At 45.0% G+C, this 16,488-nt stretch overlaps 1 protein-coding gene across 1 annotated transcript in view; it reads left to right on the top strand.

Moving 5' to 3' along the window:
• The first annotated feature begins 323 nt into the window (after nt 1–323).
• LOC144769367 (uncharacterized) overlaps nt 324–16,488 on the top strand; it is a 235,124-nt gene continuing 218,959 nt past the window's right edge. Inside the window, exon 1 of the mRNA XM_078653424.1 lies at nt 324–413. The gene's annotated coding sequence lies outside the window, so the exon portion shown is untranslated. The remainder of the gene's footprint in view (nt 414–16,488) is intronic.

Below are 16,488 nucleotides of genomic sequence, written 5' to 3' on the forward strand. Positions count from 1 at the left end.
CTGTAGTCTTGCGTATTCCATTATAAAAACAGGACTGCCAGTCCTAGAATTCATAGGAACAAACGCAATTGGAGTTGTACTTCATACATGGAGTAGGGAAACTTGATAACTATGGCCCTAAATGCATTAACCCTCTGAGCTTCCATAGAGGGTTTCCAGTATCACCAGTCCTCCAGCAAAGAGGCGAAGATAACATGAACAATGATCCAGTGCGCTATCTGTCTCTCTGTGCACGAGTCGTTAATGATAAGCCAGGGGCTCGCAGCTGAATACAATCCAGCCAGCGGGGTACTCACTGCCCCGCCCCCCGACGTTCACAGGGCAAAGTTCACCGGTCCCTTTCGGTATCATCTGTGAGACAAGAGGGGTGGAAGGCCCTGGTGGCAAATCATTTGGCATCTGAAGTTCCGAAGGTAAGGCTCTCTCGCTACCAAACTTTGCACCTCTTGTAGTCTCGGGGACGGTAGTTTCTAAACCCTTCGTGGGTTCTTCATCCACCTGCGGACAGATCTTCAGAAAACCCACATTTTGAAAATACATTACGGCAAGTGATGCTTTTTTTTAATGTTTCGTTTTGGGGTCAGTCACGGTTTCACGTTTCTGAGTAATTCATGAGTAATTTACCCAGTACAGGCATTTCCTTTGCATTGTAGGCATGGATTTAAAAAGGGATACAAGAGGACTACAATCCCCAGAATGCAAGGGAAAAACCTGGCTGGGATGAGCAAAGACCCGAGAAAAGTAGAGTGCGCAGAGTAGTTTGACTCACTGGTACTCATTTTATCGACCTCAGATGGATGAAAGCCTGAGTGGACCCGCCAGGATTTGAACCTGTGACCATGAGGTTGAACACAGCCCCCTGCGGTGGATGCATTAGTCCACTGAGCCACCAGACCCGGCTGTATCAGGGCGCTACAATCATTGTAACACCATATGTCTCTCAAGATTTATGATGTCTTCTTTATAGGACATCTGTGTGTCCTTTTCTGCTGCCTTATGCACAGTTTCCCAATGTCCGTGAGACATGACCGCTTTAGACCCCACTTTGCACGCTGATGTTTTTAGCCCATTCTTTGTTAGAAACAAAACTACCAGCCCCAGAATTTAGATGTTTTCTAAAAAAAAGAATAGAATAATTCAGGCCTCCTTGATGGCCACACATGATCAGCTTTATTAACAAATATGCACCACAGAGCTGGCTCGTGTACATCTGGCAAGTATCTGGCGCCCCTGGCTCTATGTTTGAAGTCCCTGATTTATGTGGCTCTGCATGAACATATTGGTTCACTTCCAGGCCCCAGAGCTACCTATCCATTCCCATTTGTCTTTCACTCACATACGTACTGCTCTTTTTAGGTCTGGCTGGACAACACAACTGTTGCTTCCCTTATGTGGTCAACAGAAAAAGTGCCTTCAGACATACTGCTTAGAGAGGGGTTAGACTCCGCCCACATATTTATTTTCCAGGCACAGCATGTGGGCAGAAGTTGTGTGCTTGTATCGCATGTACCTGTGGGAAAGCGTATGCTCAATACATCAGGGCTCAATTGGCTATGGTGGCAAACCAATGATTAAAACTAAAGGCCTGATCTGTTTATTACATGAAGTTATGATAAAGGCAGTAGGCCTGACATTTATTGCCTAAATCATTTTGGTAAATTCAATATGCATTTGAAGGTGGATTGTTATTACCCTGTACTAGAGCCTGTAGGGAGATATTTTGTTACATGGAATGCCACAGATTACAATAGTGGATAAGGCTATGGCTGTTGTGTACTCGCTCTGATAAACTGTGGAAATAGAAGATTTCCACTATGATAATCCGTATTACCTCCTTTTAAGGAAAATAGTATTTTGCTTTGCCGACTGGAACGTTGTATACCGTTTTAGTTTTACGACTCTATGCCTGATGGCTGCATGGCGCGAAGGTTTATGCTAAATACATTAGTCATGAGCTGGTTAGGGGAACATCCTTTTCAACGCAACTTTTACAACGAAGTACCTTTACGACGCAACCATTACAACGACTTGCGCTGGGGGGCGCTCTAGGATAAATGTTAAATGTCGTATACTTGTAAAGCGCACAGCTGCCCCAGCAAAGGGGCGTCCCGGCGCTGTATACTGCTGGGGAACCCGTCCTGGCTTTCCCTGTGGGATGGTCCCTACTGGGAATCCCCAAGGTGGAGCCAGGCATCCCCGGCGTTGATAGGGCCGTTGTGGAGATTAGGCAAGCTAATGCCCAGAGTTGCCGAGTGGGACCCCAGGTTTGAGTAGGCACCGAGGTGAGAATTGTCGAGCCCGCTGACCCTGGTCCATGACCCTGCCGCGTCGGGAATTGAACCCTGGTCCTGGGCTGACCTCTGCTCCCGGGTCTGCCGCCTCTAACCAGTGAGCCACACCACTCCACTTATAGGGATAGGGAATAGTTTCCCACACCTTCCCCACTATCCACGGGGACTGGAGTTGGAATAGTAAATTAAACTATTCACTATTCAGCGCCCCCCAACGCAAGTCGTTGTAACGACTTGCGTTGTAAAACTTGCGTCATAAAGGCATGCGTTGTAAAAGCATGCGTTGAAACGTCATACATCTGCTGGTTATGGCCAATACTAAAGCCTATAAGTTCATTGAGGAATGATAAGTCTGATCTGTTTATAATGAAAAGTTGTGACAAAGGCAGTAGGTGTGGATTATTTATTGTGAAAAGCGTGTGTTAAATCTAAAAAACTTTTAAGAGTGGGTTGTTATTATACCCTGCTAAAGCCTGTAGGCAGGTATTGTCTTACATGGAATCTGACCACTCACTGTCAAGGCAATGGCTTTCACGTTGGTGAGCCACTCAAACAAAGCGGACTGATAGAAAATGTACACTATATATATATATATATCATTTCCCCCTTGGAGAGAATTGGTATTGTTTCAACCACTGTAAATTTGTGCAATGTTGTCATTTTCTTAAGGGTGGATTGTTACTACACCGTGCTAAATCCTGCTGATATGTATTTTGTTACACGGAATCTCACAGATTACTTTTGTTGTCAAGAACTTTAGTCATTATATCCCATTTTGACTCACCCTGTGGTTAGAAGATTTGGACTGTAATAGTTCTTGCTAGAAACTTTTTGGAATGCTTGACAGAATAAGTGATCTGCCAGGATATTGCATTAAATAAAATATATATATTTAGCTCCCTGTAGCAGTCCCCACTGGGTATTTATAGTTAGGTCTTTTGTTCCATAGGAAAAGCTTTTTCTTGTGTTGCTAATAACTTTGGCCCCATTTAACGAATCTTCACAACGCATTCCAAAATGTGCTACTTTTGACTAGTTAGCGCATGGTTTACAGAACTCTGGGACTTCGTTCCCTGTCCTGAAGTAAAAAAAAAAAAAAAAAAAATATATATATATATATATATATATATATATATATATATATATATATATATATATATATATATATATATATATATATATATATATATATATATATATATAATGGGGCAAGGTAGGGATACACTTTCCACCTGGACCCCATGGTGGGGGAACCAGAGTGATTCCCCTTTGGGCCAAAAATAAAAATAAATGGCCAAAAATTGTGGCAAATCCCACAAGACTCCTGGAAAAAAGACAACCGGCTGCATTCATTAATCATAGGCCCCGGATAGGCCACCTAAATCATGAAAAAATGGGAGAGGGCCATGTGCTCCACCCCCTTAGCAAATAATGGCCCCGGGACTCCCACCCCAGGGGCTAAAATTTGAATATAAGGGGATGGAGCAGCACAGCCTCCTTCCCGAGCTTCTATGGGCCAGAGGAGCCCAACCTTGGGGCTGATTTCAATATTAACGGGGAGAGGAGGGCCACACGGCCTCCTCGCCGAGCCTCCAAAGCCCCGGGGAGCCAAAACTCGGGCTAAAATTAATGAAAACTTGGAAGGGGGCTGCATGACCCCCCTCCAAGAGCCATTAAAGGCTCTGGGGCTGGCTCAATAGCTATGTCCTCAGAATCCCACTGCCAGGACATAGCAGTTTCCCTGCCTGTGCTTCCGCGTGACGGGAGCCTTTTTGAATCTACTGCCAAGCAAGAGCAAATCGAAAGTCTGTTCCCAGCTGGCGGGAGCATTAAAAATGGTCCCACCGACTGGGAGCAGACCTTTGATCTGTTTCTTTGCCTTCACAGATGCGGGCAGAGAAACAGATCAAAATATTACTCCCACCCAGAGGGAGCAGCATTAGTAGCTGCTCTATGCAGGCAGGAGTAATGCTGGCTCCTGCAGCATGTGAGGAGTCAGCTGGGCCTGCGGACTCCTCAGGGCTTCACCCCCACCCCCAATGAGTGTATGGTGTGTGCCCTGCATTGACACCCCGGCACCCCCATTCAAGAAATGCGGGTCCTGGGGGATAGGGTCCTTGGAGCCAGAAAAACCTCGGGAAGGGGGGACATGGCTCCTCTCCCCTTTACTTTTAGTAGTGGTACTTGGGGATGGAGTCCCTAGGGCCTAATAAGGCTTGGGGAGGGGGGCCACGCACCCTTCCTTAATTAAAAAACAGCATTGATGTAATCTGTGATGTCATAAATAAGGAGAGATGTAATATGTGAGGTCATAAGCAGTGCATGGTAGGGGCACAAGTTTCAGTTAGCTCAGATAACTGTAACTGGTGAATTTCTTAATTTTTGTTTAGTTCAAAACGTTAATATTGTCACTGACATGTTCACCAGCTGTAACTTTACTTTAACCTTTGTTTGTTTTCAGAGAATATATATTTGTATATTATCTGGTCATAGTCGCCACTAGATAGTTATAGTTAGGATTGCTTTTCCATAGAAAAAGTGTTTTTTGTGTTGCTAATACCTCTGGCTCTGTTGGATGAATCTCACTGAAGTGTTAAAAAAAAGTGCTACTTGATGACTAGAACAAAAGGGGGCTCCCAGAAATACAAAATCCCCGTTTCTACACACTTCTTTAGAAACAGCTACTGCAAAAAACGATCAACGGGATAACCTCAGATTTGTCATGTAGCTAGGCTTGGTCCGCAAATTGTGCTTTTTGTGATTTTGTGTTAATCTGTTTAGTAGATTTTGAGAAATTGTGGTTGGCTAGAAGATTTTATTACTATCGGTCTATTCACAATTACTTAATGCTAGTTTCCCATTTTGTGATTGGATGTATGTTGCATTTTCTGACATATATTTGTAGGCTACAGAATTATAAAAATTACATTTTTAGATAATTTATATGCTATTTCAATTTATTGCTACAATTTTACTAAATGTTTTACATAATTTTTTTTATAAATCTTTTTATTAAGGAAACACAAAATAACAATACAATAAAAACAACAACCTAAAAAAGAGCAATTGTGAGGATTAGCACATAACGTAAAATAGATATATATCATATACAACTAATGGAGTTAAAATAAATAATAAAGTGAACAATATTGGCATGCAGCGACATCCAATCCTTAAGGTGACTCCAAGTCCACATTATAAGGGGCATCATCCGCAAAGGGAGTACATAAAAGTCCTCTGTGCTCGTTCCATGGGCCCCATATTTTAGTCCATTTGCCTGGGCAGCCTCTACTCTCGTATATATCAGTCTGCATGCACCAGTCCATGTCCTCAGCCCAATCTGCGCATCTGGGTACAATTCCTCCCTTCCATGTTCTGGCAATGTTACGTTTTGCAATAATGCAGTCTAGGGAGACCCATAATTGTTCAGTGCGGGTGAGGTCGGTTGCATCCCAGATATTTAAAATGCAATGTCTAGGGGAGGATTCTATTAGTTTCAGAAATATTTGGGACATGGTAGATAAAATCTTATTCCAATAATGTTGAAGAACTGGACAGTCCCACGATTGATGCAGGAAGGTAGCCAAGGAGCCACAATCCACAATGAGTGCTGTGGAGGTGTATAAGCCTTGTGGAGTATTCTGAGTTGTTAAGCTTAAAGCGGGAACGGATTACCACCTCCCTTGGAGATGCTAAGGCCTCCCTCCAATCCTCGTCCGGTATTTCCCCTATATAGTCTGCCCATTTCGTGCAAAGTTTGTCGGGTGGTTCCGGAAAATTATTGAGTATTTTACGGTAAGTTAGGTAAATAGCTTTATCTGGGAGGTAGTCTTCGACGAGCCTGTTTTCCAGAGGTGAAGAAACGGGTAAGTCGGAACCATCGGGGATGGCTTAATTTAATGCACTACATGCTTGCAGGTAACGGAATGTCTCCCACTCTTGCAGCTGGTACTTTATCCGTAATTGATCAAATGGAATTACCGCACCCTTTGCCCACATGTCCCCCACGGTGGAAAGACCAATCAATTCCAACTTGTCAAACCCAGGCATACTCGAAAGCATAGCCAGTTGACAGGACTCCAGCTATGGAGTAGCTCGAGAAATTTTGCCCTTCCAGTCTAGCGCGGCAGTGGCCTCGTGCCAGATGGAGACTGTGGTGAATGTAGGCGTACATAATGGTAGTTGCTTAGACCTTTCATAGAACACCCTCATATAATTATCCGCCTCCATGTTGAACCGATCCATTCCATTCGCTGGGTCCGTAATGGGACGGTGTGCCCAGTGGTTAAGGACCACCAATTGTGAGGCCCAATAATATATTTTGATTGCAGGAAGAGCAATACCACCATCGTACGAGCTGCGCAAGAGTTTTGTCAGGGCAATTCGGGGCGTACGACCATTCCATAACAAAGACCGGATCTCGGAATCAATTGTTTGAAAATATTGTGATGAGACAGGGTAGGGTGTGTTCTAGAGGGCGTATAGAAAACGGGGGTGTGCCACCATTTTGAAGAGGGCAGCTCTACCAAGCAAGGTAAGGAGCAGTGCCCTCCAGTGTTGTATGTCAGCCCGTATATACGGCATAGAGACCCAGGTAGCGGAAGCCTTCGGTGACTATGCTAGCCTTTCTAGCCGTGCAACCTGGAAGAAGTCGTGGGGGGGTCTCCACTGAGGACATAGATTAATGACTTGTCTCAGTTGATGGTGAAGCCCGAGTATTTTCGGAAAAGAGTGAGACTGTGGAGCACCTCGTGGAGCAAAGATCGTGGTTTGACCAGGTATAAAAGAATATTGCCGGCATAGAGGGATATTCTGTCCGACTAGTCCGGGGCCCAATTCAGGCCACAAATAGAAGGGTCTCCCCTGATCCATACCGCCAGTGCTAGAACAAACAGCGGTGACAGGAGGCAGCCCTGCCTCGTGCCCTTACCCAGCTCAAAAATCGCCAATCTGCCACCATTTACCGAAACGCGGGCCAAAGGTTTGGCATATAATAAACGCACCCAGGACATAAAACGTATTGTTCCAGGGAGGAGCACAAGAAAGGCAATTCCACCATGTTGAACGCCATTTTAGCGTCCAGGGACAAAATAACCGCGTCTTCTTGAATGGTGGAGGCTCTGTCCAATACTCCAAAAAGGCGACGGAGGTTGAGCGCCTTATTTTTTGTTGGCATGAAGCCGGATTGGTCTGGGTGTATTTGTTTGTGGAGGTGAGGCGATAGGCGAAGGGCCAGAAGTTTAGCCAGAATATTGACCTCTGGGTCGAGGAGGGATATTGGTCGATATGTACCGCAGTGGTCTTGTGGTTTCCCCTGTTTGTGGATGACCGCAATGTTAGCCAAGCGCTGTGTCTTAGGCAAACTTCCATGGTCTGCGCTTTCACCATACACACGTATCCGGTATGGAGCCAGGACTGAGGAGACCGCCTCATAGAGTTCGATTGGAAGGCCACTAGGACGCACGGCCTTCCCAGAGCGCAGTGCCCCAATCGCCTTTGATACCTTCTCAGGATCAAGGGGAGTGTCAAGGTCGACAACATCCTGGGGATCTAACCTCAGCAGGGGGAATATTGACCTCTGGGTCGAGGAGGGATATTGGTCGATATGTACCGCAGTGGTCTTGTGGTTTCCCCTGTTTGTGGATGACCGCAATGTTAGCCAAGCGCTGTGTCTTAGGCAAACTCCCATGGTCTGCGCTTTCACCATACACACGTATCCGGTATGGAGCCAGGACTGAGGAGACCGCCTCATAGAGTTCGATTGGAAGGCCACTAGGACGCACGGCCTTCCCAGAGCGCAGTGCCCCAATCGCCTTTGATACCTTCTCAGGATCAAGGGGAGTGTCAAGGTCGACAACATCCTGGGGATCTAACCTCAGCAGGGGGAGGGTCAAAAGTAGGTCAGCGGCTTCTTCCTGAGTGGAAGTGTGGAAGTGGATGTGGGGACTTAGAGGCGCTTCTCCGCAAGGGAAATAATTTCAGCCACCCATCTACTGGCCGATTCCCGCTTGTCTAACCATGCCAACAGCTTACTGGCCTTGTCTCCTATTTCGTATACCCGGTATTGAGTAGAGCAGTAGTGCTGCCTCCTTGGCTATACCGTGGTATTCCCTTTGCTTTTACCTCAAGTCTGTAGGAAGTGTATGGGGAGGTGGACTCGATTAAGTCGTGTTCGAGAGCGGTCACCTCTAGTTCTATATCTTCTAATCACTGACGTTTCTCTCTTTGATGTCCTGCCACTGCTGCCACCCACAACCCCTGATCACAGTCTTGTACGCTTCCCATAACGTGACATCTGAGTCGACGGAGCCCTTGATTTCCGCAAAGTATTCCGACGTGGCCTTTATCAGCTTGTCCCGTATCTCCGAGACTCAGAGATACCAACGATTAAGGGCCATCTCCCAAAAAGAGCAGAAGGGAACTCCACCGTAATAAGCCAGAATCGGAGAGTGGACGGATATGCCACTAGGCAGAAAGGTTATGCCACCAATCATAGAATGTTGTGAAGCTGGGCAAAAAAGATAATCAATACGTGACAGGCTCCTATGGATCCCTGAAAGGAAGGTGTACTGACTATCTGAGGGATGCTGTGTACGCCACGCGTCAACCAGTTCTAGGGCCATTATAAAGTCTGTCAAGAGTTTCCCCTGTGGTTCAGTACATTGGGGCGGTAAACGATCCAAGTCTCCAACCAGGGCGGCGTTAGTCACCCCCTAATATGATGTCCCCTTCTGGTAAGTTCAGCATATGAGGGCCTAGAGCGGTCTGGGTGGAGGAATGAAATTTGGGGGATATGTATACTGAGCGGCCTTCTCAACATCCGGAGACCGTGACAAACCTCCCAGCCGGAACGCGTGAAATTGTAATGACCTGAAAGGAAAGGTGGTGCGAGCTAGGATGCCTACCCATCTGGATCCCCTAGTGTAACATGCGTGTGCAAGGTGTTTGTAGTCCCAGCGGTTCAATGCGTTGTATGTGGTACCAGGGATATGTGTTTCTTGAAGAAGTACGAGATCAAGGGCGTGTCGTTTTAGATATTGCAGAACTAGTCCACTTTTAATTCGGTCGCCCAGACCGTTCACATTCCAGGTAATTATTTTGAGTCAGCCCAGGGGGGTAGCGACTATGGAAGTATCACTCATTAGGATCAAAGAACAGTAGTTCTTCCTCCCACCAGGCCCAGGAAACTGTAGTGCGTACTTAGATACATAACAGGAGTCTGAGAAGAGCATGGCATACTTCAGATGTGTCCCCTGAGAGCACGCTTTATTCCCAGATATGAGCAGCACCTCTGCTGCACTTTAAAGGTGATAATTGAATTCTCGAGCTTCAAGGAGGGTCACTTCTCGCGGCCCAGAGGATGATGTCTCGATCCCGAAAAATAAAGATCCGCGCCAGAATGAGACGAGGTGGGGGGTCCGGTTTCAGAAGGCCCCCAGGCACTCTGTGGGGACGTTCAATGGAGAAGTAGTTGGAGAGAGACCAAGGTTGCAGATGATTTTGGATCTGGTCCTCCAAGAACAGTTCGGTGGCCTGCCCCTCCGCCCATTCGGGAACCCCAAAGATACACACGTTGTTTCTCCTTGCGCACCCTTGGTAATCTTCCAGTCGGGCACCGAGATCAATTGTCTGGGCCTGCAGTTGCTTGACCACCGAATCCAGCCGTGTCATGGAGGTTGTGAGCGTGGTGATAGAGCCTTTGTTCGCCTTAACCTGTTCCCCCATTTTCTTCAGATCTGCGCAGATCAGGTTGACATCAATTGAGACGGTGTCAATCTTGTGTTCCAGTGCCGTACGGATCCCCTGGATCGCTTCCATTATGTCCGCCAGTATTGGGCCCCCTTCGTCAGAATGCTGCTTTGCCTCTGCATCTTCCTGCTTCCCCTCGGTTTCGTCAGGCTTGGAGTGGGCAAACTTCGACAGTTTGTGCAGAGTGGATGGCTTGGGGCCCCCTGATGTAGCCATCGTGTCTGTTTCCTCCCCTGTGAGCAGGAGGCGTCAGGTCAAAGAATCCTCGAGCGTCAGGCAAACAAGGCGATGAACATGCCTGGGCTGATCAACGAGGCCCGTGCTCCTTCGGCCAAAAGTCGTGCGTGTCCCAAAATGGCAGCGCCTGAGGCTCAGGCAGGCATAGCCCGGGCAGCGAAGATCATACTCAAGGGGTGTCTTTGGCCTGAGTCAGTACTCTCTGGACGGGAAATCATTCTCTCTCGGTATGGGCCTCCACGGAGAGACACTTCCTGGCAAATCCCTGGCACATTCAAGACGGAGGGGCGAATCCCCGGGATCCCCGTCGACCAGGGCGGTCCCCAGGCGGTTCAGTGACTAAATAGCGAGGGACATAATATAGAATGCCCAAAATATCAACTCCAAAATATCAAAGTACAATATATAGAATCCCTATCTACAAACAGGTAAGTACCAAAATATCGAATCCAAAATATCGATAGTTAAAATATAGTTAACTAAAATATCGAATTTTTTAAATGTATTAAAAATAATATAAAAGTAATTAAATATTAAAAACAATTAAATAAAACATACTTAAAATAATGTAAAAAAGCTTAAAATGTAGAAATAATAAATGTAATGTAAAAAAAAGTAGAGAATTTGTTGGATAGTAGAGGGTAAAAATTACTATTCCCACTCCAAAGAGTGCTACAGTAGGGAAAGCATTGGATAGCGGGAGGATAAAAAATTACTATTTCCACTCCAGAGAGTGCAACATTAGGGAAAGCGTCGGATAGCGGGAGGGTAAAAATTACTATTCCCACTCCAGTGAGTGAGTGCGACAGTAGGAAAAACGTTGGATAGCGTAGGGGTAAACATTACTATTCCCACTCTATAGAGTGCAACAGTAGGGAAAACGTTGGATAGCGTAGGGATAAAAATTACTATTCCCACTCCAAAGAGTGCTACAGTAAGGAAAGCGTTGAATAGCGGGAGGGTAAAAATTACTATTTCCACTCCAGAGAGTGCAACATTAGGGAAAGCGTTGGATAGCGGGAAGGTAAAAATTACTATTCCCACTCCAGTGAGTGCAACAGCAGGGAAAGCGAAGGCTAGCGTAGGGGTACAAATTACTATTCCCACTCCAGTGAGTGCAACAGTAGGGAAAACATTGGATAGCGTAGGGGTAAAAATTACTATTCCCACTCCAAAGAGTGCAACAGTAGGGAAAACGTTGAATAGCGGAGGGTAAAAATGACTATTCCCACTCCATTGAGTGCAACAGTAGGGAAAGCATTAGATAGCGGGAGGGTAAAAATTACTATTCCCACTTCAGTGAGTGCAACAGTAGGGAGAGCGTTGGATAGCGGGTGGGTAAAAATTTCTATTCCCACTCCAGTGAGTGCCACAGTAGGGAAAACGTTGGATAGCATAGGGGTAAAAATTACTATTCCCACTCCAAAGAGTGCAACAGTAGGGAAAATGTTGGATAGCGGGAGGTTAAACATTACTATTCCCACTCCAGTGAGTGCAACAGTATGGAAAGCGTTGGATAGCGGGAGGGTAAAAATGACTATTCCCACTCCAGTGAGTGCAGCAGTAGGGAAAGCATTGGATAGTGTAGGGGTAGAAATTACTATTCCCACTCCACTGAGTGCAACAGTAGGGAAAGTGTTGGATAGCAGGAGGGTAAAAATTACTATTCCCACTCCAGTGAGTGCAACAGTAGGGAAAGGGTTGGATAGCGGGTGGGTAAAAATGACTATTCCCACTCCAGGGAGTGCAACAGTAGGGAAAGCGTTGGATAGCGTAGGGATAAAAATGACTATTCCCACTCCAGAGAGTGCAACAGTCAGGAAAGTAATGATTTAATATTAAAATAAGATTACATTAATTATCAATACCAATACAAAATTAATTAAAAATAATTACCAATCAATAAAAATAATTACCAATTAAAAAAATGAATTACCAATTAATATAAATCGATTACCAATTAATAATTATTTATCAATTAATTATCGATACATATAAATAAAAATTATTTACTTTATTACAATTAAATTACTTCCCACCCTATTCCCCTATAAATCCACAACCCGCTCAAAATAATAAAAAATATAATTAACATAATTATCAACTAAACAATTAATAACAATTAATTACCAATTAATAAAAAGTAATTACCAATTAATAAACAGCAATTACCAATAAATAATTATCAAGCAATTAATTATAAATACATATAAATAAAAATAATTATTTACTTTATTACAGTTAAATTACTTCCCACCCTATTCCCATATAAACCCGCAACACGCTTCAAATAATAAATAATACAATTAACATAATTAGCAATTAATTAATTAACAAAAATTAATTACCAATGAATAAAAATTAATTACCAATTAATGAAAATTATTTACCAATTAATGATTAATTATCAATCAATTAATTATCAATAATTATAAATAAAAATGAATATTTAATTTACTATAATTAAATTACTTCCCACCCTATTCCCCAAACAACCCATTACGGAATTAAATTAGGTAAAAACTACATTACATAACATTCATTACTTAAAAAAAATTAAACATACATTTACAAAAATAATACATAATTTTAACACATATACTACCATACATAACACTAAAAAAAAATCGATATTACGGAAATCGATATTTTAAATTCGATATTATGGAAATCGATATTTCCTACCCCAATTTCGATTTTCTGACAACTATATTTTGGTGATTCGATATTCTGGCCTATCTATATTTTGGAGTCGACATTCTGGCCTGTCTACATTTTGGATTCTATATTTTGGGCGTTCACACGCCAGGCATCAGGCGAGCAGCGCAAGATCGGGCAGCCCAGTGGCAGCACACGTCATCTTGAAGGGGACCTCCGAGGGGAACCCCACAACCCCTGGCCCCTGGACGAAGTAGGTAACACCTGTACTTCGACAACTATGATGGATCAAAACTCTGAGTAAGGTGCAGGGGATAGACCAACACTGAGACAGCCTTTCACATCATGCTGTTGTTTTGTGCTTCTTTTTAGGTCTCGGCCTGCGAAAGACTGCGCACATGCGCAGTCTAGCTGGCGAGATTTAATGATATTGGGTATTTTTCACTAGCGAGGTTAAGCCCCGCCCCTCTTTTCCATTGGCTGGCGTCACCGTTTATGCTAAATGGTGACCAGCCATTGGAGAAGAGGTCTTAGTGACTTTCTTCTTTCTCTACAAGCCCCGTCCTTTTCAGACGGGGTTCCTTGACTTCCTGCTGGCGTAAAAGCTTTCTTATCTTCTTTATGGGGCCATCTGTTTCGCCCGATAAATAAGATAAGGAACCTTTTACTACAGCAGTAAGTCAGGCCGAGTCCGTCCACGTGGGACGGCAGGTAAAGAGAAAATTACGATGTCACGGCCAGCACTTGTTACTTTAACCTCCCGCCTGCTTTTCTGACCCACTCCTCCATTGCCTCCCGTACATGGTCTTATTTTTTGTAATCTTTTTTTTCGGAGCAGTACATTTTTGCCACCCACACTGCTTAAAAAAATACTTCATACATTCAACTTCATCACTTACTGTGATTTCTCCTACATAAAATAAACGTTGTGGGATTAGATTCGGTTGGTCCTTAAATTGAAGCTCTAGAAACGGCTGGGCTCTCATTGCGTTTTCTAATTGCTGCTCATCACCATGCATGCAGCTGTTTAATGCTTCCTCAGGGTTTCAAGAGAAAATGATCGCTTACGAAACGCAACTTCTCCAAAGTTCTACTATTTCAGCCGTATTCCTTAACAGCTGGTCCGGGTCTTTTTTGCAAATCTGTTTTCATCTGAAATAAGCTGGAATGCTGCAGAACGATTTACACACTACCTCCGCTCTCAGTGAGAGCCTCAGCAGGCAGTGCTTGATCACTTACTGCGATTTTTCCTACATAACTTAAATGTTGTGGGATTAAATTCGGTTGGTCCTTACATTGAAGCTCTAGAAACGGCTGGGCTCTCATTGTGTCTTCTAATTGCTGCTCATCACTGTGCATGCAGCAGGTTTAATGCTTCCCCAGGGTTTCAAGAAAAAATGATCACTTACAATACGCAACTTCTCCCAGGTTCTACTATTTCAGCCGTATTCCTTAACAGCTAGTCTGGGTCTTTTTTGCAAATCTATTTTCATCTGAAATAAGCTGGAATGCCACAGAAAGATTTACACACTACCTCCGCTCTCAGTGAAAGCCTCAGCAGGCAGTGTTCTAGAGGTCAAAGAGCACTCACTGCCCTTAGTAACAGAGACAAAAAAATACGCTCTCCCGTCTGGACAGGTCAAGGTGCAAAATGCTCCTATCCCTATTGCTTCTTCCAGATGAGGGCGTGGACTGAAGCCAAGTGCACAGTAAACAACAGAGATGCAATCCTAGGCCTTTAAGAAGATTTTCTCTCCACCCTCTGCTGATCAAAGTAGGAAGTTTTCATGACAACCGCCAAAGCAGCTGAATCTGAAATGAACTCGGCTCTGCAATGTTGCCATATCCAGTCGCCGTTGTCTCCTTTCAGACACAGTATGAACCCTTCCGGTCTCAATGATTACATTGTAGGAGCACATTCACATTATGTGCCTCATTTGCACAATGAGCTTCTTTGCTTCACCGCCATCTGGAATCAAATCACACAAACAGAAGCTGAAGAATTCAAATTAAATGTTTTTTTCCCCATTCCAACTAGAACCAGACTTAGGGGCTCATTATGATCGCGGACGGACCGCGACCATCGAGGAGGAGGGAACCTCTGCATGGCCTGCGGAGTTCCCTCCTCTCCAATTAGGATTTGACCACCACCCTGGCGGTCACATCCTCTATTTTTAACATTGCGGCGGGTGCAGCTTCAAGCTGCACCCGCCGCAACGTTAAAAATGCATACATTGCATTTGTATGCAGAAAGCGGCAGGCACCGCGCGGTGCCTGCCGATTACTGCATACAAATGCAGGGGGGTACCATAGGTACCCCCCATGTGCACCCCCCACACTCCCCTTCACCCAGGGGGCCCGCAACGGGCCCCCGCAGTGAAGCTCCGTATGCTTTTCCACGGCGGAAAGCCCGCCGTGGAAAAGCATTTCATTTTGGGCATCCTAATATGGCTGGCGGTGTCTGAGAGACACCGCCACCATATTAGGGCTTTTCCGCCGCGGTTGTAAGCCAACCGCGGCGGAAAAGCTGCGGACGTAAACCTGGACCCACCAGCCATCCTAATGTGGCGGTGGGTCTTTGGTGGGTCCGCTGTGGTTTTTCCGTATCCTCCGGGCCGGCGGAGGCTTCTGCCGGCCCTGAGGATACGGAAAAACCGGTAACCTAATCTGCCCCTAAGTTTTCAAACAGAATTCAGAATGCAGGTATGTAAAATATATAAAGAAAGGAGGGCGAATGCTCACTCTGTTGTGCCACTCGGATTAAAAATAAAATATCTTGTTTTATGTTTCCAAGAAATAAACAGCAGATACATCTGCTCCCAAGCACAATATGACTCGGCAGAAACTACAGGATAGCCCATGCCATCTCACTGAATTACGAGATGAATGTGCTACTTAATGTAAGGACACATATGCTTAAGATGCGTTGTTTGCATGTTTTGTAGAGCGCCAGCTTGAGATGAGTTTTTTACCCACTGCGCCAGACACTCGTTTACCTAAACTGTAATTTGAAAGTGAAATTAAATGAGACTCACTGTACAACAAAGAGAAAAATAAACAGACCTAAAACATTTTGCCCTTGTTGATCCAAAAGACCCAATGTGGTGCACTTCCGCTTCACAGATAGAGGGGGCAATGCAGGGGTACAATAATGCATGAGGATGGCGTGAATGTTTCGTCAGCTTCTGTGTGCGTGCGCGTGTCCTTGTGCCTGTGCATTTGTTTCTGTGCGTATGAATGTGTAATTTGTGTGCGTGCACTTCCATTTTACAGATAGAGGGGGCAATGCAGGGTACAATAATGCTATGAGGATGGCGTGGATGTTTTGTCAGCTCTTGTGTTGGTTGCGCGAGTCCTTGTGTCATCAATCCCAGCGTGATTCTCGCCCACCTCCACCCTCTGATGTACTGCTCATTGGAAGATAGAGTACCTCCACCCATATCCAGCTGTGCATATCACCAGCACTGCCCCCTCCAGCTGTGTTCCCCTCAGGAGTACCTCCACCCATCCCTAGCTGTGCCTCGGCCCCTCCACCCTGACCCCAGCTGTCATT

The sequence above is a fragment of the Lissotriton helveticus genome, chromosome 1_1, assembly GCF_964261635.1.
Source record: "Lissotriton helveticus chromosome 1_1, aLisHel1.1, whole genome shotgun sequence".
NCBI classification, from domain to species: domain Eukaryota; kingdom Metazoa; phylum Chordata; class Amphibia; order Caudata; family Salamandridae; genus Lissotriton; species Lissotriton helveticus.